The 19,639-nt window shown below is 39.8% G+C and overlaps 1 long non-coding RNA gene across 1 annotated transcript; it reads left to right on the top strand.

Moving 5' to 3' along the window:
• The first annotated feature begins 7,236 nt into the window (after positions 1-7,236).
• LOC149170606 (uncharacterized) lies at positions 7,237-8,015 on the top strand. Its single transcript, XR_016259494.1, has 3 exons — positions 7,237-7,406; positions 7,498-7,563; positions 7,688-8,015. It is a non-coding gene; the product is annotated as an uncharacterized LOC149170606 (long non-coding RNA).
• Positions 8,016-19,639: the final 11,624 nt, after the last annotated feature.

Genomic DNA, 19,639 nt, shown 5'->3' on the forward strand with positions numbered 1-19,639 from the left:
TAACAATATTGAAGTAGGGAAAATCCAGTAGAGTTGAGTATGGCGATTCCTATTTGTTACCTTATAGGAATTTTAATGCGACCTGACATGGGCCGCATTAAGGCGATACAACAGGCCGCTAAGTGATTTTTCTCTCTCATCACTTAGCGACGTGTTGTATGGCCTTAATGCGGCCCCATGTCAGGCCGCATTAAAATTCCTATAGAGTAAGAAATAGGAATTTCCGTTGAGTATTTGTCTGTTTGTGTGAGTGACTAAACTAGCATCATCGTTGACGTCACGGAGGTTATCTACCCACGAATCCATGTGAATTGGAATGATATTAAAAAAAATGGTTGCGTGGTGCATGCGTTTGAAGGAATGAATGGCGGCCTGTATTCAAAATGAGATTTTTGTTTCTTTCTGAGTGAGAAAGCGTCACACGAAACAACCATCATCGTTGATGTCACGGAGGTTATCGTGGAGGGCTATAAAACGGTGGCGTCTGAGAAGCATCGCAATAACGGTGGGGATATTATTAGAGGTGATACTCGTTCATTTGGCATTCGAAGGGATTATTATTACATTTGAGGCAGCCATTATTTCATTTGAGGCGGCCATGACGATCACCAAATTTGCCTGTGCTTTACCTCTAATCTTACTTCTGCACGTGGTGGGCGGGCAGGGTATAACGGGCACGTGTAACCCAAATCAAATCCCAAGCGGAAGTTCTTTGTTCAGTACTGTCGGAAAGCTACTCGCAATACTGGAGCAAGACACGCCCTTGTACGATTACAACCTCACGGTGACACTCATAGATGCAAGCACAGGCGCAGTTGTGTACGGGCAAGCAATCTGCAGTGTATCAGACAGTCTCTGCACCGCCTGCCTTACTAACCTGGGTAACTCCATCTGGAACTTTTGCAACAATGCCATCGCTGGTCAGGTTGAATCCGGTGACCAATGTTCCATCCTCTACGATATTACTCAATCCTCTACTCCCTGACCACTATAGCTTTTAGTATCATCTCTAATATATCTGTTTAAATAAAACTCGAATGAATGTGTAGTGATACCGCTAGTTTGATTTGTTTGATGAGGTACTATGCCCCTGGTATTTACCTCCTTTTTAGGGTTGTTATAGTCATATTCTAGATTGTATGGTTTTGCAATTCCTATAGGGAATATGAATCATTATCTTTAGAATTATTGTAGCTATTTTTTTTTTGGAATTTTGTGTATTTCAAACACAAATATTATATAATAACTCTATTTTCTGGTTCAGGGCATGACGTTTTCCCTTGGTGTTTCAATGCATGGATTTCTCGGAAATAACTGTATGCATAAAACTCGTGTTGTATGATTTGCTGATTTCGACCGAACGAATGCTTAATCGAATAGCTGTGTGAAGCCCGTGTTGTATGATTTGCTGATTTCAACAGAACGAATGTTTAATCGAATAGATGTGTGAAGCCCGCATCGCCATTCAGAGGAGTACAGTATTTAATAAATCCAATTCATGTGAGCTTCTATTTCAATGGCAAATGCTGAGTTTGAACCAGCGGTGGCATAAATTCAAGAGGCAGAATGATGATGAGAGGAATGGAATAGTCGATGGTTTCAAGGGATGAATTCTGAGGTGGATTTCAAGTTGAATGGGAAAAACACAATTTACAACATAATCATAGATTTTAATATGATAGAAGTGTCCATTATGCTTAAATCAAAAGGCAGATTTAGTAAAATGGCTAAGCGAGTAATTTCTATACTGGAAATGTTGCTCTTTTTGTTAGAGTCAGTCTTTGTAGCCTTCTACTAGTGATCAAACATACTCTTACAAAGTGGTCTTAGGGCGTCAAAGTTAAATTTTGTCATTTCAGTGAGTAAAATTTGGTCACTAGGTATTAAGTCTAGGACTGTTGTCACTCCTTCCAAAGTTTTTCAAATATTGGCCCATGTTACCACTCGGTTGAGTGTACCATCATTCAAAGAATTTTCATCATTATTTCAAGTTCCAATGGATCATTTTACACCTTCTTCATACTGCAGTTGTGCTTAAGTAAGGTTCATTTCCCTCTCCCAGGGTTTTGAAGGTAATTTTTCTGATGCTCATACACTTTTCCCTACCCTTAAAATACCTTCTTAAACACTTTCCATCACTCGTATCCCTTAAATTCATCATTTTTCCACAAACCCTAGCCTATTGCTACAATTGGACACTTTTGTATATTAGGCCAATGTTTTGCCCTTTTAGATCCCTTCCCCTCACTCAACCTTTGAAATTCTACTGTCCCCTATGTCGTAACATCCCTCTCTACTTCCAAAAAATTTTCTCAAGAAATTAGAAGCCCGTCATCCCTGTGGTATGGAGTTTTAGTATAGTTTCTTCTTTTGTAATCATTTGTTTACATGTTGTATGTATGCCATCATTCATTTCATGCTTCTAGTTGATTGTTATCAAGTTTGATAGATGGAATCCATTGTAACAGTGCTCTACCTTAGGAAATCATTCAATATTTCATGTTTTCTACTATTTGAGAAAGATACATGATTGTCACATGCCCTTCTTAGCTCCTCATCAGTCTTAAACACCTCATACCGTTAAGCCTAAAGTGTTAAAGCCTATGCCTACCTTGCCCTATAGAACACCTTGCATTTCTGACTTAACTTTCCAGACCTAAGCTGCCCAGCTCCATCTGATTTAGCGGAACACCAACAAAATTCAACTAAAACCTTCGAGCTACTATACCTAGCCTAAAATCCTTTACCTAATTCAGTCATCTTGACTGAGATCCTTAAGGAGGCAGCTCTATATCATCCTAGTAGGGCTAGCTACTAGGCTAAGCTTGGTTTGTGGTTACCCTGGAATTGCCTCCCTTCAGCCTGAGGTCAATCTAGGTGATAACACTTTTAGTGGTCGAAGTGATGCCCCATAAAATCTCAAGTTATAATTTTATGAAAGACTATGAAGTTATGAACGTAATGGAGTTATTAAAATGGTCAAAATATTCTGTGAGATAAAGTAAAAGGAAAGGAGGTGAGTCAACCAAATACAATGTTTATGTGAATACGAGTGTTGAATAAAGTGAATATGAAGACAAAAATAAATTGGAGTCTAGAGTCCTGAAAAAGCAAAAATAGTTGTGCTAGCAGCCAAAGTTATGATTCACTGTTTTCATGAAAACATCCTGAATACATAGAAGAACTTTGTGTCCATATTAAATATATAAATATAAATATAAGATTGATAGATAAAATAAATACAATAAATATGTATATAAACATATTAAATCATAAATATTAAAAAAAGAGGTTTAAATTATTTGGTAGAAAATAATATTTATTATTACTATATCCTATATATTTAAACATTATTACAATCTATTTATACAATAATATATCTTCGTTATATTATACTTTTGTACAATATAATTAAGATTGTGTCTCAAATTGGTTTTTATAGTGCGTTTGACAATTCACTTTATGAAGTTGGATTCAAGTTTGTTTTCAATAAGGAAAAAAAAATTGTATGTAAAAGTGAATGGAAAAAATTTAGGGAATATACATCTTAAAATGATTAACATATTATTTCATTTTTCTTTTCAATTTTTTCTAAAAACTGAACTCAATGATGATTATATTGAAAATTTCAAACAAAATACATTAAGTCTTTTTCTCATAAGGATACTCTTGTTTACTTATCTCCAACATTCACCTTGCTTATCTATATAAGATAATCCAAAAAAAATGAAGGACAAAATTCATCAAATTTATTAGTATTACAAAGTGAAAAAACATGTAAATAAAATCTAATAACATAAATAACGAAATCTCAAATCTGAAATTTAATATACAAAATTAGACATTAACTACGATTTACAAGACGTGCAAACATATCTACACTCACAACACCAGGATACCAAGATACAATGGTAGCTCCCAAAATTATTTATGTAGATGCAGCCGACCTAGATTCCTGGGATTCCCACATTTAAAAATATTGGAATTATTTTTCAATAATTGGATTTTTCCACGGGTTTGTTTTTTTGGTACTTCTTTAAATATGGCATTATTTGAATTTTTTTTCAACTAATAAATGTTTTGAAAAATATGAAATTTTTTTATGTCAATTTTTTTTCTTTTATACTACATACTAATGATTGTAACAAAATATAAAATATATAAAGTTTAGATTTCCTCGGCTAGGTATGAGTCCGTAATTTCAAAGAAACATGGAAAACTACTTTATATTACCTAAATCGAAGTTGAGAATCATTGTTTCATTTGTCAGAGAAAACGGCCAATGGGACACTATTTCGACATTAATAAAAAACAAAGTTAATGTCAGACCTCCACAGCGGATAATTTTTTTTGTTACATTTACCATTTTGTAACTTTATGCTAATAGTACTTCGATCCTGCTACAGTTGTAAACCGCGTGGCCTAGATCAGGGGTTAAATTTGACGGGTGACCCTATCCGTCAAGGAATTTTTTTATGACGTTTTTATTTTTAAAATTTATTTGTACAAGTTTTATCTAATTTCAAATTGTACTCATAATTGTTTAAATTTTTCATTTTTTGTTGTACAATTGGGCTCAAGTCTCATTGCTACACTTTGTTTTGAGACCTGCTGATCATGAATCCCTGCCAATTGTATACAGCTTTTTCACAGAGGATGACAACTTCTGATCACAAACTTCAAAGCCAAAATACGCGTTAATCCACAGTTGCTCTGGTGGGGTTACTGGTTCTCGGTATGGCATCACTTTGGACATACGGCAAGTAATGGAGAAATTAAAGCAACGTATAGTGACAGAATAAAAGTAGATCATCACCGACAGCATTCCATATTTTTATTATGTTTGCATATATGCATTTCCATTCTAATATATTTTTATTATGTTTGCATGTATGGATTTCCATTCTAATAAAATATATACCGCAAAATCTGCCAGAAAGGAAAAGTTTAAAATTGTTTTGAATATTAGTCTCTAAGAAATCGGTCATGGTCCTCCAATAACCAACGCAACGTGCGAATTTGAACTATTTTAGGCATCATATTTGGTATATGATAAGCGGCGTGCACATTCAAACAAACTTCACCGAGCATTTTTATAAAGTAGTAATTTATTTAGTGTATATACTTCCCCTTTTTTGGGTGAAGAGTCCAACTTATAAATATTCAACCCAACTTTTCTCTAAAATTTTTAATCGTGTTCTGATTATAATAGAAATAATTCTGATAAGGTAGAAAGGGCGATGTCATAGATTGGGAGGACCATAAAAGTGCTGGTGAGATGATCTAAAAGAACTCTATAAAGTAAAAAAAACTCAAGATATGGACTCAAAGCAGATCACATGTGAAGCAATCCGGATTGAAATTTAATATAATATAGTTTATGATAATGAAATATAATTGTATCCCCAGAGAATAGACAAATTGACCAATCTGAAAGGTATATTTGGTAAGATAATACAAGTATCATGACCACCGTCGAATATATATATATATACATAGAATTGCTCAATTCTGTGTTGAAATTCATATGTTTACATTGACACAGACAATCAGACAGCTCTACGTTACATATATCAGAATGTTCACATTAAAAGCAAGCCTATCAGGAACAGGTGAGATAGTACCTTAAGGCTTTGATCAAGCGAGGCAGCTAATTGCGCGCCATTGGAAGAGGCTGAGGCCGTATAAATACATGTCTTTAGACTTTCCTCCTACATCTGCAGAGACAGGTCATTATTGTTTTTCATTTAAAAACTACAGAGACAGAGTGAGGATATTCATTGTTTTGTGCTATTTTTTTTATGCAGGTTGACATATTAGCAATATTCAAATAAAACCAAGTTATCTGAAATTATTAGGGATATTCAAATAAAACCAAGTTACCTGAAATTACTAGTGGGTAGTCTATAAATGACAGGCTTTCACTCCTTTCAAATATTTCTAATTCTTAGACAATTAACCTATTTCTTTAAATATGAAAAAAAAAACGATAAAAATTAACTAGCGAAAACAGTCTTAAACCCAATTTTACATTTCAACTAAATATTGCCATTGTACTAAAATATCACGAAACCTCTAAAAAGAAATGAAAAACCTCAGTAAACTACACCCTGTGATTCTGTGCTGTCATTGTCAAAAGTAAACCTCACCTTGTAGCTCGGCCGGATCGTAAGCAGAGTCTGTGGTTCACTATCGAAATAAATGGGAGAAATTGCAGATGAATGGGCAGATTCTCGCTCGCGCCAGCCACGATTCTCGCTCAAACAGCAGCCAAATACGCCAAACAGCAGCCCATGCTATCTATATGACAGAGGCGAGAGCAGAGCAAGTCACGGAAAAAGCTCCAACGGATTCAAGCGGAGAAGGGGAGACTCGGAGAGCTTTTACGAAGATAAAGCTGGAAATATTTCAGTGGTCCGGGCGTATGATGGCCTATGGGGAGCGTTTGAGTACCTCTCAGGCATGCACACAGTACAGACAAACTGTTCCTTGTCTTAGATAGACCATATCTGATTGTGTGATTTCACTCGAGCGCAGCGCGCTGGACACCATCAACCAAATTTAATAATGCCATTAACAGCTCTCAGTGGATTGTAAATGCTCCAGGCTCAGAATTTATTTCAATTCGTGAAAGTTGGTGGACCGTGGACGCGTCACGCCAACTTACAGCATACAGCCACAGACTAGTACTACAGTCACTTCATTCCTATAGGCTATTACCGACGGTCCGATCCCGACTTGGAAGTTGGATGTTAAATATATATATAATATATATATATCAAAAAATTATTAAAAAAAAACTTAAAACTTTTCATTTACAAACCTGCCCGTCAAATTGACGGTTTTAAAAATTAATAGCAAGTTACGGTTGACGTGGATATTTGAAATGTGAACGTATTTTACGTGTAAAAGAGCTAAAAACGGGCAGACGGGCGTCAAATTTAACCCCTGGCCTAGATTAAAGAGTTGTATTGTTTGGTATTTTATTTTGTTTGTGCAAATGGTGACTCATGCTAGTTAACATGCGGCATAAAAATAATGGCATTCTTTGATTTTTCCTGCCTGGTCACGTGATTGCCTTATCCGTATAGCTCAGCGTATTAACTTCTGTCGTGCTGTACGTGGCCAGCAGACTAGTCATTTCTTCATTTGTATGGTATTTCCCGTTGTCTCGATGGTGGAGATTTCTTTCCATACATCCAACGACGAAGAGACAAGGTGAGTTCGCAGGCTGCCCAGCTATACTGTCCAGGGTTTCGTATTTGGTCATTTGTGTTCGTTGTTCTATCGTTTGGAGGTTTCATCCGGGCACGCCGGTGCTCCTGCATTCTACTTTCCAGCTTACAGTTCTTGCACAGAAGCTGGCGTAGGGGACAACTACATCCCCAGGTAAACAATACACCAAGGTAAAATTCTTTTCCAATAGATTTTTGCGCATTTCCAGGTTTCATCTCTTAACAAACCCTTGCTAACCTAAGGTTGACTCTGTATTCGCAGGAAACAGAACCTAGGGACAGTTGTTAGCCCCGAGACAGAGCTTTGCTATTATGGCGACCCTAGCCGGTAAGTGCTTCAGGATAGTAAATCTGGGTTTTATGATCTTTCACATTGTGAGTTCATGCAGTTGCCGCGAGCTCGTTCAGCTCAGATTTAATTTATGCCTTTGCTTTATGTTACGATTTTACAGGCAAGGACGCCTTCCTCCATTCGGCATCCAAGTCATGGCTAGGGAGTAGCCCCTTTTTGCCAACACGAAGGATTCTAGGTATGGAAACCCTCCATTCGCAGCTTTTCTTGCTGCTACAGGGGTTATAAAAATTCTATTTGGAAATGCCTGGGGCCTATTCCTCCTATTTAATAAATTAGGAAATTGGAAGATGTTCTGCCCTTCCAAGCTCCAGTTATACTGTAATAATTTGTCCAGTTATACTGTAATAATTTGGTGTACATTCTCTATTGATAATGGGACCGGCTACAGTTCTGTCTGTCCCTGCATATACAAGTTTTATTTTCCATGTAGCTATGTTTTGTTTAGCTCTATAGGGTTTTAAATTTAAGGCAGGATATTAATTGTAATCTGAATCCAAAGTTTTGACCTGACGGGGGGGGGCGGGTTCCGCTCCGTGGCCACCCTGTACAGGATTGTTAACTTCTATTAATAATAATCTTACAGTTTTCACACAGCTTTTATCATATTCTACTTTCTTTTTATGAAATGAGTGTGTACACAGTTTGTAAGGATTATTTGTTCTCGACATAAGATTGTTTATATGTGATTTGCTTTTCTCTCCTCCAGCACAGACCTGAACCAAACCCTTCGCTCAGATTTCATAGCCTTTCCTCCACTTTCCCGAAACCACGGGATTGAACTCGGTTCTTCCTTTATTGGTCTCAGTTAAGGGCGGTCTCAGCTTCAAAACAGCTATTGACAGGTCCCCATGAACACGATTGAGGTCCGGGTACCGCGAGGGTTTCAACCTAGCTTTTCTTGAACATAGGTGTTACAATTACTAACTAGTTTCTGCGTGTCTCGGCTTGGGGTTGTTCCATTTAATACTGATTTATATAAATATAACAGCATTCATGATTCCAGGTTATCTTCTCTTTTAAGTGGCCCTTGTCTTGTTTGCAAAATTGCTCTAAAAATATCTATACAGTTGTCTGTTGACCTGAGGGAATAACTGGTCTAGAACTCTGGGTTCTGCGGTTTCTACTGAACATTCAAACTAAATTCCTTTACAACAAGTAATTGTTTACCTCTACTACGGTTGTTCTATAGCCAACCCTCCCGGATTGACAACCTTCAAATCTGAGGTTTGATCTGGTTTCATTAAGAGGATTACGGTGCCAGTCATGAGTTTATTTATTACAGTCCTCTGTTATCATTATTAAGTTTCTTTTTTTTCTTTCTTTGGAGTAACAAAGAATTTCTCTTTACTCTGCTATATTACCTTCATAACCTATACAGATATTCATCTCCTACAGAAATTAAATACTGTCTCTCTCTTTCTCGTATTAAAGGCAAAACTTCATACCTGTAGTGTGCTTCGAAGATACTCACCCGCCTCTTACTCCCTTGATATGATCAACCTGCTTTACTGTAGCTAGTCCTCCACCCGACCATGAGACCGTCGTTCGAGACCTGTCTCCCCCCTAGCTTACTCAAGACTTCTGTATTTTCTAATTGCAGCGCTCTGCGCCCTTACCATCTGGTCCTCACCAGACGTGGTAAGCTGCCCTTTCCGTTATCCACTATCTGTCCTTACAGCACAGCCTCTTTTCCCCCCTTTTTCCCTTTCCTGGAACCCATTCCACAGTTAGGGAGGGAAAAACGGTTAGGGTCTTTGCAACCATTTCTTGTCTTTTTTTTAAAACAATATGTGAACAACTCAGAATACAGATCATCCCTATTGCTGGGAAATTATTCCGCCATTCTATTTCCGCAATGAAAATAAAATAATATTAATAAATTAATTCAAACAATCATATAATAACCATCATCCTTCCATAATGTCCTTCTTTTTAACTGCAGTAAATAAAAAGTATTTACAATAATTTGGGGATATGACATCTACTCACCCTAAGATTAGACATCGTCTCGATGTCCTTCAGTTCCAAACAACCCTGGATAAGTCTGTTTCATGAATTCCTCATCCTCCGAGGTGGCTTCATCAGGCCCAAAATGTCGCCATTGTACCTTAACTTGGGTAATATCCTGCTTCCGTAGCGTGACTTCTCTCCGCTCGAGGATGCTTAGTGGTTCGACTCGAATTTCTCCTTCTGGTTCTACCTGTAACATGAAACACCCTAAGTCAGTTTTTTTTTTAACAAAAACATATAGATGTATCTTTAGGAGACAACTCTCACCTGTACCTCCTGCCAATTAATTACATGTTTAGGGTCATAAACATATTTTTTCAATACGGAGACATGAAAGACATTATGGACTTGTATGTGGCTAGGCAGGGGAAGCTGGTACGCCACAGGTCTAATTCTTGCTAAGATTTGAAAGGGCCCACAGTATCTAGGTGCCAAATTATAGCATCCGCTCCACTGTAGTGTGCTTTTCCTTGCTCGAATTCTCACATACACGTGATCGCTGACCTGATACTCCTTGAACCTCCTTTTCCGGTCAGCGAAGTTCTTTTTCCTTTCTTGAGCTGCCCTCAAATTAGAGCATACCTTTTTCACCAGTCCCTCCATTTCCTTAAGCATTTCGGGGCCTAATCTTAATCTGTCTTCTGGTCCACTCCAGCTTGAGGGGGTGTTGCATTTTCACCCATACAATGCTTCAAAAGGACTCATCCACAAGGATGTGTGGTAGCCATTATTGTATGCGAACTTAGCCAAATGAAGATAATCTTCCCACTTGTTTGGCTGCTGCATCACAAAGACCCTCAACATATCTTCCACCACTTGATTTACCCGTTCATTTTGTCCGTCAGTTTCAGGGTGGTAAGTTGTACTGAAGTTCAGCTGAGTTCCTAATTCTTCAAACAGTGTCCTCCAGAAAACTGATGTAAATTTTACATCCTTATCTGAAATTATGGTCTTGGGTAACCCATGCAGCTTAAAGATATTTTGCATAAACACATGAGCGATCTGCACAACTCTATATGTAGATTGCACTGGTATAAAGTGCGACGCCTTGCTTAGTTTTTCCACCAGAACCATGATGGAGTCATTGTTCTTATTTGTTTTTGGCAAGCCTGTGATAAAATCCATAATGATGGTTTCCCACTTCCATTCCGGAATGGGTATTGGTTGAAATAACCCCGCAGGATGTTGATGCTCTGCTTTAATCTATTGACATTCCAAACATCGGGCCAAGTATCCAGCCACATCTTTCTTCAACCCTGGACAATAATATCCCTTCTAGAGTGTGGTGACCATCTTTTGATACCCTGGGTGTTCGGTATAATGACTTCTATGATGCTCATCCAATATCAGGTTCCTAATGCTGTTTTGATTGGGTACGTACAGCCTACCTTTATAGTACAACTTCCCATCAGCATCTAAGGCATAGTCCGGCTATTTTTCTTTGTTGTTTGGTAGCTGTACTTGCTGTTTTATTTGCTGATAAACAACATCTTGTTCGGCTGCCTTTTGAATCATCTCCCCGAAGGGGCTTTTCGCCTCACTGCAAGAAATCTCATATAAGCATTGCAGCTTCCGACTCAATGTGTCAACCACCCGATTCTCCTTCCCCTTTAAATACCTGATTTCGAAATCGAAACTGCTCAGAAAATCTACCCACTGTGCTTGTCTTGCATTTAACGTGGGCTAATTAAAGTAATTGGTCAGGCTATGGTGGTCTGTTAATAACAGAAATTCTTTCCCCATGAGGTTATGGCGCCACATTTTCAGGGCATGAATCACCGCAGCCAGCTCTAGATCGTAAGCAGAATATTTCTGCTCATGCTCTTTTAACTTCCTTGATTCATACGCTATCACCCTTCCTTCCTGCATCAGCACACCTCCTACCCCTTCCTTACTTGCGTCCGTACACACCACATACTCCTTACTGGGGTCGGCTATACTTAGAATAGGTGTCAATGTGAGTAGGTGTTTAAGTTGCTCAAAACTCCTTTGACATTCAGGCGTCCATCTGAAAGCTTTCCCTTTTTTCTGCAGAGATGTGATTGGATAAGCTACTCTTGAAAAACCCTCCACAAATCATCGATAATAACCTGCTAGCCCCATAAAAGATCGAATATCTGCCACATCTTTGGGTGTTGGCCACTCCATGATGGTCCTAATCGTTTCAGGGTCCACGGAAATTCCATCTCTAGTGAGGATGTGGCCCAGATACTGGATCTGCTCCTTAAAGAATTCACACTTGCTAAACTTGGCATATAATTGGTGTTCTCGGAGGGTTTGCAATACTATCCTGAGGTGCTCCTGATGCTCCTCTTTAGTCCAAGAATAGATCAATATATCGTCAATAAAGATCAGCACAAACTTGTCTAAATACCGATGAAACACACTATTCATCAAACACATAAAGGTGGCGGGAGCATTGGTCAACCTGAAGGGTAACACCACAAACTCATAATGACCATACTGCATCCTAAACGTTATCTTAGCTATATCTTCTTCTTTAATTCGGATTTGGTGATACCCGGATCGCAGATCAATCTTAGACAAGACTGTTGCTCCCTTCACCTAGTCAAACAACTCATCGATTCGGGGTAGAGGGTACTTGTTCTTGATTGTTAATTTGTTTAACTGGCGATAATCCATACACATGCGGAGAGTCTCGTCCTTTTTCTTCAGAAACAATACCGGAGCTCCCCAAGGGGATACACTGGGGTGAATGTATTTTTTGTCCAACAGCTCTTGCAATTGCATCTTCAGCTCTGTTAATTCGGGTACACTCATTCTGTAAGGTGCTCAAGAAACTGGGGCTACCCCTGGTATCAATTCTATGGTAAAATCTATGTCCCTTTTGGGTGGCAATCCCGGTATCTCTTCTGGAAATACATTGGCAAATTCCTATACCACAGGGATATTTTCTAGTGCAGCTATTTTGTCTTTCAAGTTGGTGTACCCAACTTGGATGGCATAAATTTGGCATCCCTTCCTGATGCATTTTGCCAGTTGCGATGCAGCTATGGGCCGAATCTGCACTGGCCGCTTAATTCCCTATACTTCCTGTACTATTCCCAACTCATCCTTGTAGCTGATGGTCTTGGTCTTACAATTAATTATGGACCAGTGTTTCTCTAGCCAGTCCATACCAATCAGTATATCGTACGAGCCAAGAGGGAGCACATTCAAATCTGTTGTCACGGGTTGTCCTGCTATTTCTATTGGGCAGCTTTTAACCTTAGATATTACCTGCCTTTTTGCCCCTGTTGCCAACTGAACTAGCCAGGGGGTTTTAAACTTAACTGGCTGTAACTTACAATGTTCCACAATTCTAGGACTAATGTAACTTAACATAGCACCAGGATCAATCAAAACAGTTACATCAAGGTCAAAAAGTTTACCTTCGAATTCTACCATGGTCGGCTGGTACTCTGCCTGGCGATCTTCCAAAGCAGCATTAATCTTTGGCAGAGCTCGCCCTACATCGCCAACTATAGAGGCTTCATAAACCTGAGAGACCTGTTCAGCTCCTTTTCGCTGGGGGCAGTTTTTCACATAATGGGGCCCGCCACAGCCCCAGCATTGCACGGGAGGCCTTGCTGTCCCTTCATTGTCCAATTTCCCGGTTCGGTCATTGGTTCTGGACTCACTGGGGGGCTGTAATCGGAGTGAATTTTTCTGCGAGTTTCTGCTGATCTGCCCCTTAACGAGTCCTTTGCTGCCTCCACCGCGATTACCTTTAATACTTCCAGCCGATTTGCTGCCTTTCTTCTCGGCCCACCTCTTACCCAGGACATCTCCTTTCTGCTTGCTCTACTGATAGCAAATTCGGGCCTTGCGGATGGCCTCGTCCATCGTCTTTGGGTTGTCAAATTCTATTCTTTCCCTCATGCTCATCGGTAGACTACTAACAAACCTTTGTACCTTATTTTTTTCTTCGCATATATAGGGCACGTAACGCAGTAGGGAGGTAAAGCGAGTGATAAATTCATCCATAGTCTACTGCCCCAATCGCAGATCATGGAATTCTCTTGCCTTTCCATCATAGAAGCGCTCGATCAGGTATCTTTCTTTAAAATATCTCTAAAATTTATCCCAAGTAATATTCTACTCGTTTAGACCCTTTACCATTTTTACCTCCTCCCACCACAGGGTGGCCTTTCCCTGTAATTGGAAAATGGCCAACCGCGCCTTGAGGTTGTGGTCATAGTCATAAAGCTGGAAATATTTATTCATATTGATTAACCAGGCCTCCGCTGCTTCTTCTTGTTCGCCATCAAAGTGCGGCGGCTTGATTTTACGAAATTCTCCTTGTAGCTCTATTCGCTGCCTTTTGGACGTTTGCTGTTCTGAAGCATTATCCGAACGTTCTTCCTCCCTTCCCTCTGATTCTTCGGGCTCTGCATGAGGATTCTGCTCGCTTGAAATTGTTTGCTCCTCAGCACTAGGATTAAGTAGCTGTTGGTATTTCCTGTCAGATAAACTTTTGATAATTTTCTCCTGTTCCATTGTTAATCTCGCATTATCGTCGCATAACCGGGCCATTTCATTTTTCAGTTCTTGTATAGTTTCCAAAATCGCCATGTTGGTATTGCGGGTTTCCTCACCCAGCTGAACCCATAACTCGGGATTGTTTCCAGAATCTGCTGCCGGCTCCTGACCTGCCCCGAACCTGTGGGACACACTATCTGTTCTTCTCATGGTGTCAGTCTTCTGCTGTTTCCTGTACTTACCACAAACAGTAACAGTGTCAGAATTATCACATTATTTGTTGCTTATACACATATTAAGAATGAAATCAGTTGTAAATACAATGGGTTAACAGTCTATTTATTTATTTTTCTTGAATGGTCTGATTGATTCCATCTGTCCCCAGAGGTCACAACTTTGTAACTTGGCTCTGATACCACTTGTCAGACCTCCACACTGGATAATTCTTTTTTGTTACATTTACCATTTTGTAACTTTATGCTAATAGTACTCTGATCCTGCTACAGTTGTAAACCGCGTGGCCTAGATTAAAGAGTTGTATTGTTTGGTATTTTATTTTGTTTGTTCAAATGGTGACCCATGCCAGTTAACACGCGACATAAAAATAAAGTGGCATTCTTTGATTTTTCCTGCCTGGTCACGTGATTGCATTATCCGCATAGCCCAGCGTATTAACTTTTTTCCGGTGGCATGTTGTACGTGGCCGGCAGTGGAGATTTCTTTCCATACATCCAACGGCAAAGAGACAAGGTGAGTTCGCGGGCTGCCCAGCTATACTGTCGAGGGTTTCGTATTTGGTCATTTGTGTTCATTGTTCTATCATTTGGAGGTTTCATCCGGGCACGCCGGTGCTCCTGCATTCTACTTTCCAGCTTACAGTTCTTGCATAGAAGTTGGCGTAGGGGACAACTACATCCCCAGGTAATCAATACACCAAGGTAAAATTCTTTTCCAATATATTTTTGTGCATTTCCAGGTTTCATCTCTTAGCAAACCCTTGCTAACCTAAGGTAGACTCGGTATTCGCAGGAAACGGAACCTAGGGACAGCTGTTATCCCCGAGACAGAGCTTTGCTATTATGGCAACCCTTGCCGATAAGTGCTTTAGGATAGTAAATATGGGTTTTATGATCTTTTACATTGTGAGTTCATGCAGTTGCCGCGAGCTCGTTCAACTCAGATTTAATTTATGCCTTTCCTTTATGTTACGATTTTACAGGGGAGGACGCCTTCCTCCATTCGGCATCCAAGTCGTGGCTAGGGAGTAGCCCCTTTTTGCCAACAAGAAGGATTCCAGGTATGGAAACCCTCCATTCAAAGCTTTTCTTGTTGCAACAGGGATTATAAAAATTCTATTTGGAAATGCTTGGGGCCTATTCCTCCTATGTAATAAATTAGGAAATTGGAAGATGTTCTGCCCTTCCAAGCTCCAGTTATACTGTAATAATTTGGTCTACATTTTCTATAGATAATGGGACTGGCTACAGTTCTGTCCGTCCCTGCGTATACAAGTTTTATTTTCCACACAACTATGTTTTGTTTAGCTCTACAGTGTTTTAAATTTAAGGCAGGATATCAATTGTAATATGAATCCGAAGTTTTGACCTGACGGGGGGGGGGGGGGTCTGCTTCGTGGCCACCCTGTACAGGATCGTTAACTTTTATTAATAATAATCTTACAGTTTTCGCACAGCTTTTATCATATCCTACTTTCTTTTTATGAAATGAGTGTGTACACAGTTTGTAAGGATTATTTGTTCTCGGCATAAGATTGTTTATATGTGATTTGTTTTTCTCTCCTCCAGCACAGACCTGAACCAAACCCTTCGCCCAGATTTCATAGCCTTTCCTCCACTCTCCCGAAACCACGGGGTTGAACTCAGTTCTTCCTTTATTGGTCTCAGTTAAGGGTGGTCTAAGCTTCAAAACAACTATTGACAGGTCCCCATGAACACGATTCAGGCTCGGGTACCGTGAGGGTTTCAACCTCGCTTTTCTTGAACAGAGGTGTTCCAATTACTAACTAGTTTTTGCCTGTCTCGGCTTGGGGTTATTCCATTTCATACTGATTTATATAAATATAACAACATTCATGATTCTGCCCCAATCCTGATACTACCGGAATAAACTGCCATGACTTCGTGACTTGTTCTCGGGTTTGTCCAGGTTCTCTTCTCTTTTAAGTGGCCCTTGTCTTGTTTGCAAAATTGCTCTAAAATCTCTATACAGTTGTCCGTTGACCTGAGGGAATAACTGGTCTAGAACTCTGGGTTCTGCGGTTTCTGCTGATCATTCAAACTAAATTCCTTTACAGCAACTAATTGTTTACCTCTACTACGGTTGTTCTATAGCCAACCCTCCAGGATTGACAACCTTCAAATTTGAGGTTTGATCCAGTTTCATTAAGAGGATTACGCTGTCGCTCATGAGTTTATTTATTACAGTCCTCTGTTATCATTATTAAGTTTCTTTTTTTTTCTTTCTTTTGAGTAACAAAAAATTTCTCTTTACTCTGCTATATTACCTTCATAACCTATGCAGATATTCATCTCCTACAAAAATTAAATACTCTCTCTCTCTCTCTCTCTCTCTCTCTCTCTCTCTCTCTCTCTCTCTCTCTCTCTCTCGTATTAAAGGGAGAACTTCATACCTGTAGTGTTGTTTGAAGATACTCGCCCGCCTCTTGCTCCCTTGATATGATCAACCTGCTTTACTGTAGCTAGTCCTCCACCCGACCATGAGACCGTCGTTCGAGACCCGTCTGCACCCTAGCTTACTCAAGACTTCTGTCGTTTCTATTTGCAGCGCTCTGCGCGCTTACCATCTGGTCCTCACCAGACGTGGTAAGCTGCCCTTTCCGTTATCCACTGTCTGTCCTTACAGCACACCCTCTTTTCCCCCTTTTTTCCCTTTCCCGGAACCCATTTGACAGTTAGGGAGGGAAAAACAGTTAGGGTCTTTGCAACCGTTTCTTGTCTTTTTTTTTTTTTTAAACAATGTGTGAACAACTCAGAATATAGATCATCCCTATTGCTGGGAAATTATTCCGCCATTCCATTTCCGCAATGAAAATAAAATAATATTAATAAAATAATTCAAACAATCAAATAATAACCATCATCTTTCCATAATGTCATTCTTTTTAACTGCAGTAAATAAAAAGTATTTACAATAATTTGGGGATATGACATCTACCCGCCCAAAGATTAGACTTGTCCCGATGTCCTTTAGTTCCAAACAACCCTAGATAAGTCTATTTCATGAATTCCTCATCCTCCCAGGTGGCTTCATCAGGCCCAAAATGTCACCACAGTACCTTAACTTGGGTAATATCCCGCTTCCGTAGCGTGGCTTCTCTCCGCTCGAGGATGCTCAGTGGTTCGACCCGGATTTCTCCTTCTGATTCTACCTGTAACATGAAACACCCTAAGTCAGTTTTTGTTTTAACAAAAACATATAGATGTATTTTTAGGAGACAACTCTCACCTGTACCTCCTGCCAATTAATTACATGTTTAGGGTCATAAACATATCTTTTCAATACGGAGACATGAAAGACATTATGGACTCGTATGTGGCTAGGCAGGGCAAGCTGGTATGCCACGGGTCTGATTCTTGCTAAGATTTGAAAGGGCCCACAGTATCTAGGTGCCAACTTAGAGCATCCACTCCACTGTAGTGTGCTTTTCCTTGCTCGAATTCTCACATACACATGATCTCCGACCTGATACTCCTTGAGCCTCCTTTTCCGGTCAGCGAAGTTCTTTTGCCTTTCTTGAGCTACCCTCAAATTAGAGCATACCTTTTTCACTAGTCACTCCATTTCCTCAAGAATTTCGGGGCCTAATCTTAATCTTTCTTCCAGTCCACTCCAGCTTGAGGGGGTGCAGCATTTTCACCCATACAATGCTTCAAAAGGGCTCATCCGCAAGGATGTATAGTAGCCATTATTGTATGCGAACTCAGCCAAATGAAGATAATCTTCCCACTTGTTTGGCTGCTGCATCACAAAGGCCCTCAACATATCTTCCACCACTTGATTTACCCGTTCAGTTTTTCCATCGGTTTGAGGGTGGTAAGCTGTACTGAAGTTCAGCCGAGTTCCTAATTCTTCAAACAGTGTCCTCCAAAAAACCCATGTAAATGTTACATCCCGATATGAAATTATGGTCTTGGGTAACCCGTGCAGCTTAAGGATATTTTGCATAAACACATGAGCGATCTACACAGCTTTGTATGTAGATTGCACTGGTATAAAGTGCGCCGCCTTGCTTAGTTTGTCCACCACAACCATGATGGAGTCATTGTTCTTCTTTGTTTTTGGCAAGCCTGTGATAAAATCCATAGTGATGGTTTCCCACTTCCATTCCGAAATGGGTATTGGTTGAAGTAACCCCACAGGATGTTGATGCTCTGCTTTAATCTGTTGACATTCCAAACATTGGGCCAAGTATCCATCCCCATCTTTCTTCATCCCTGGCCAATAATATCCCTTCCGGAGTGCGGTGACCATCTTTCGATACCCTGGGTGTCCGGTATAATGACTTCTATGATGCTCATCCAATATCAGGTTCCTAATGTTGTTTTGATTGGGTACGTACAACCTACCTTTACAGTATATCTTCCCATGAGCATCTAAGGCATAGTCCGGCTATTTTTCTTTACTGTTTGGTAGCTGTGACTACTGTTTTATTTGCTGATAAACAGCATCTTGTTCGGCTGCCTTTTGAATCATCTCCCCAAAGGGGCTTTTCACCTCACTACAAGAAATCTCATACAAGCATTGCAGCTTCCGACTCAATGCGTCAACCACCTGATTCTCCTTCCCCTTTAAATGTCTGATTTCGAAATCGAAACTGCTCAGAAGATCTACCCACCGTGCTTGTATTGCATTTAACGTGGGCTGATTAAAGTAATTGGTCAGGCTTTGGTGGTCTGTTAATAACAGAAATTTTTTCCCCATGAGGTAATGGTGCCACATTTTCAGGGCATGAATCACCTCAGCCAGCTCTAGATCGTAAGCAGAATATTTCTTCTCATTCTCTTTTAACTTCCTTGATTCATACGCTATCACCCTTCCTTCCTTCATCAGCACACCTCCTACCCCTTCCTTACTTGCGTCCGTACACACCACATACTCCTTACTGGGGTCGGCTATACTTAGAACAGGTGTCGTGGTGAGTAGGTGTTTAAGTTGCTCAAAACTCCTTTGACATTCAGGCATCCATCTGAAATCTTTCCCTTTTTTCTGCAGAGATGTGATTGGATAAGCTACTCTTGAAAAGCCCTCCACAAACCATCGATAATAACCTGCTAGCCCCATAAAAGATCGAATATCTGCCACATATTTGGGTACTGGCCACTCCATGATGGTCCTAATCCTTTCAGGGTCCACGGCAATTCCATCTCTAGTGAGGATGTGGCCCAGATACTGAATATGCTCCTTAAATAATTCACACTTGCTAAACTTGGCATATAATTGGTGTTCTCGGAGGGTTTGCAATACTATCCTGAGGTGCTCCTGATGCTCCTCTTTAGTTCAAGAATAGATCAATATA

This window comes from Pinus tabuliformis, chromosome 4_2 (assembly GCF_031772625.1).
Source record: "Pinus tabuliformis cultivar Carrire ecotype Pingquan chromosome 4_2, CPIR1, whole genome shotgun sequence".
Lineage (NCBI taxonomy): Eukaryota > Viridiplantae > Streptophyta > Pinopsida > Pinales > Pinaceae > Pinus > Pinus tabuliformis.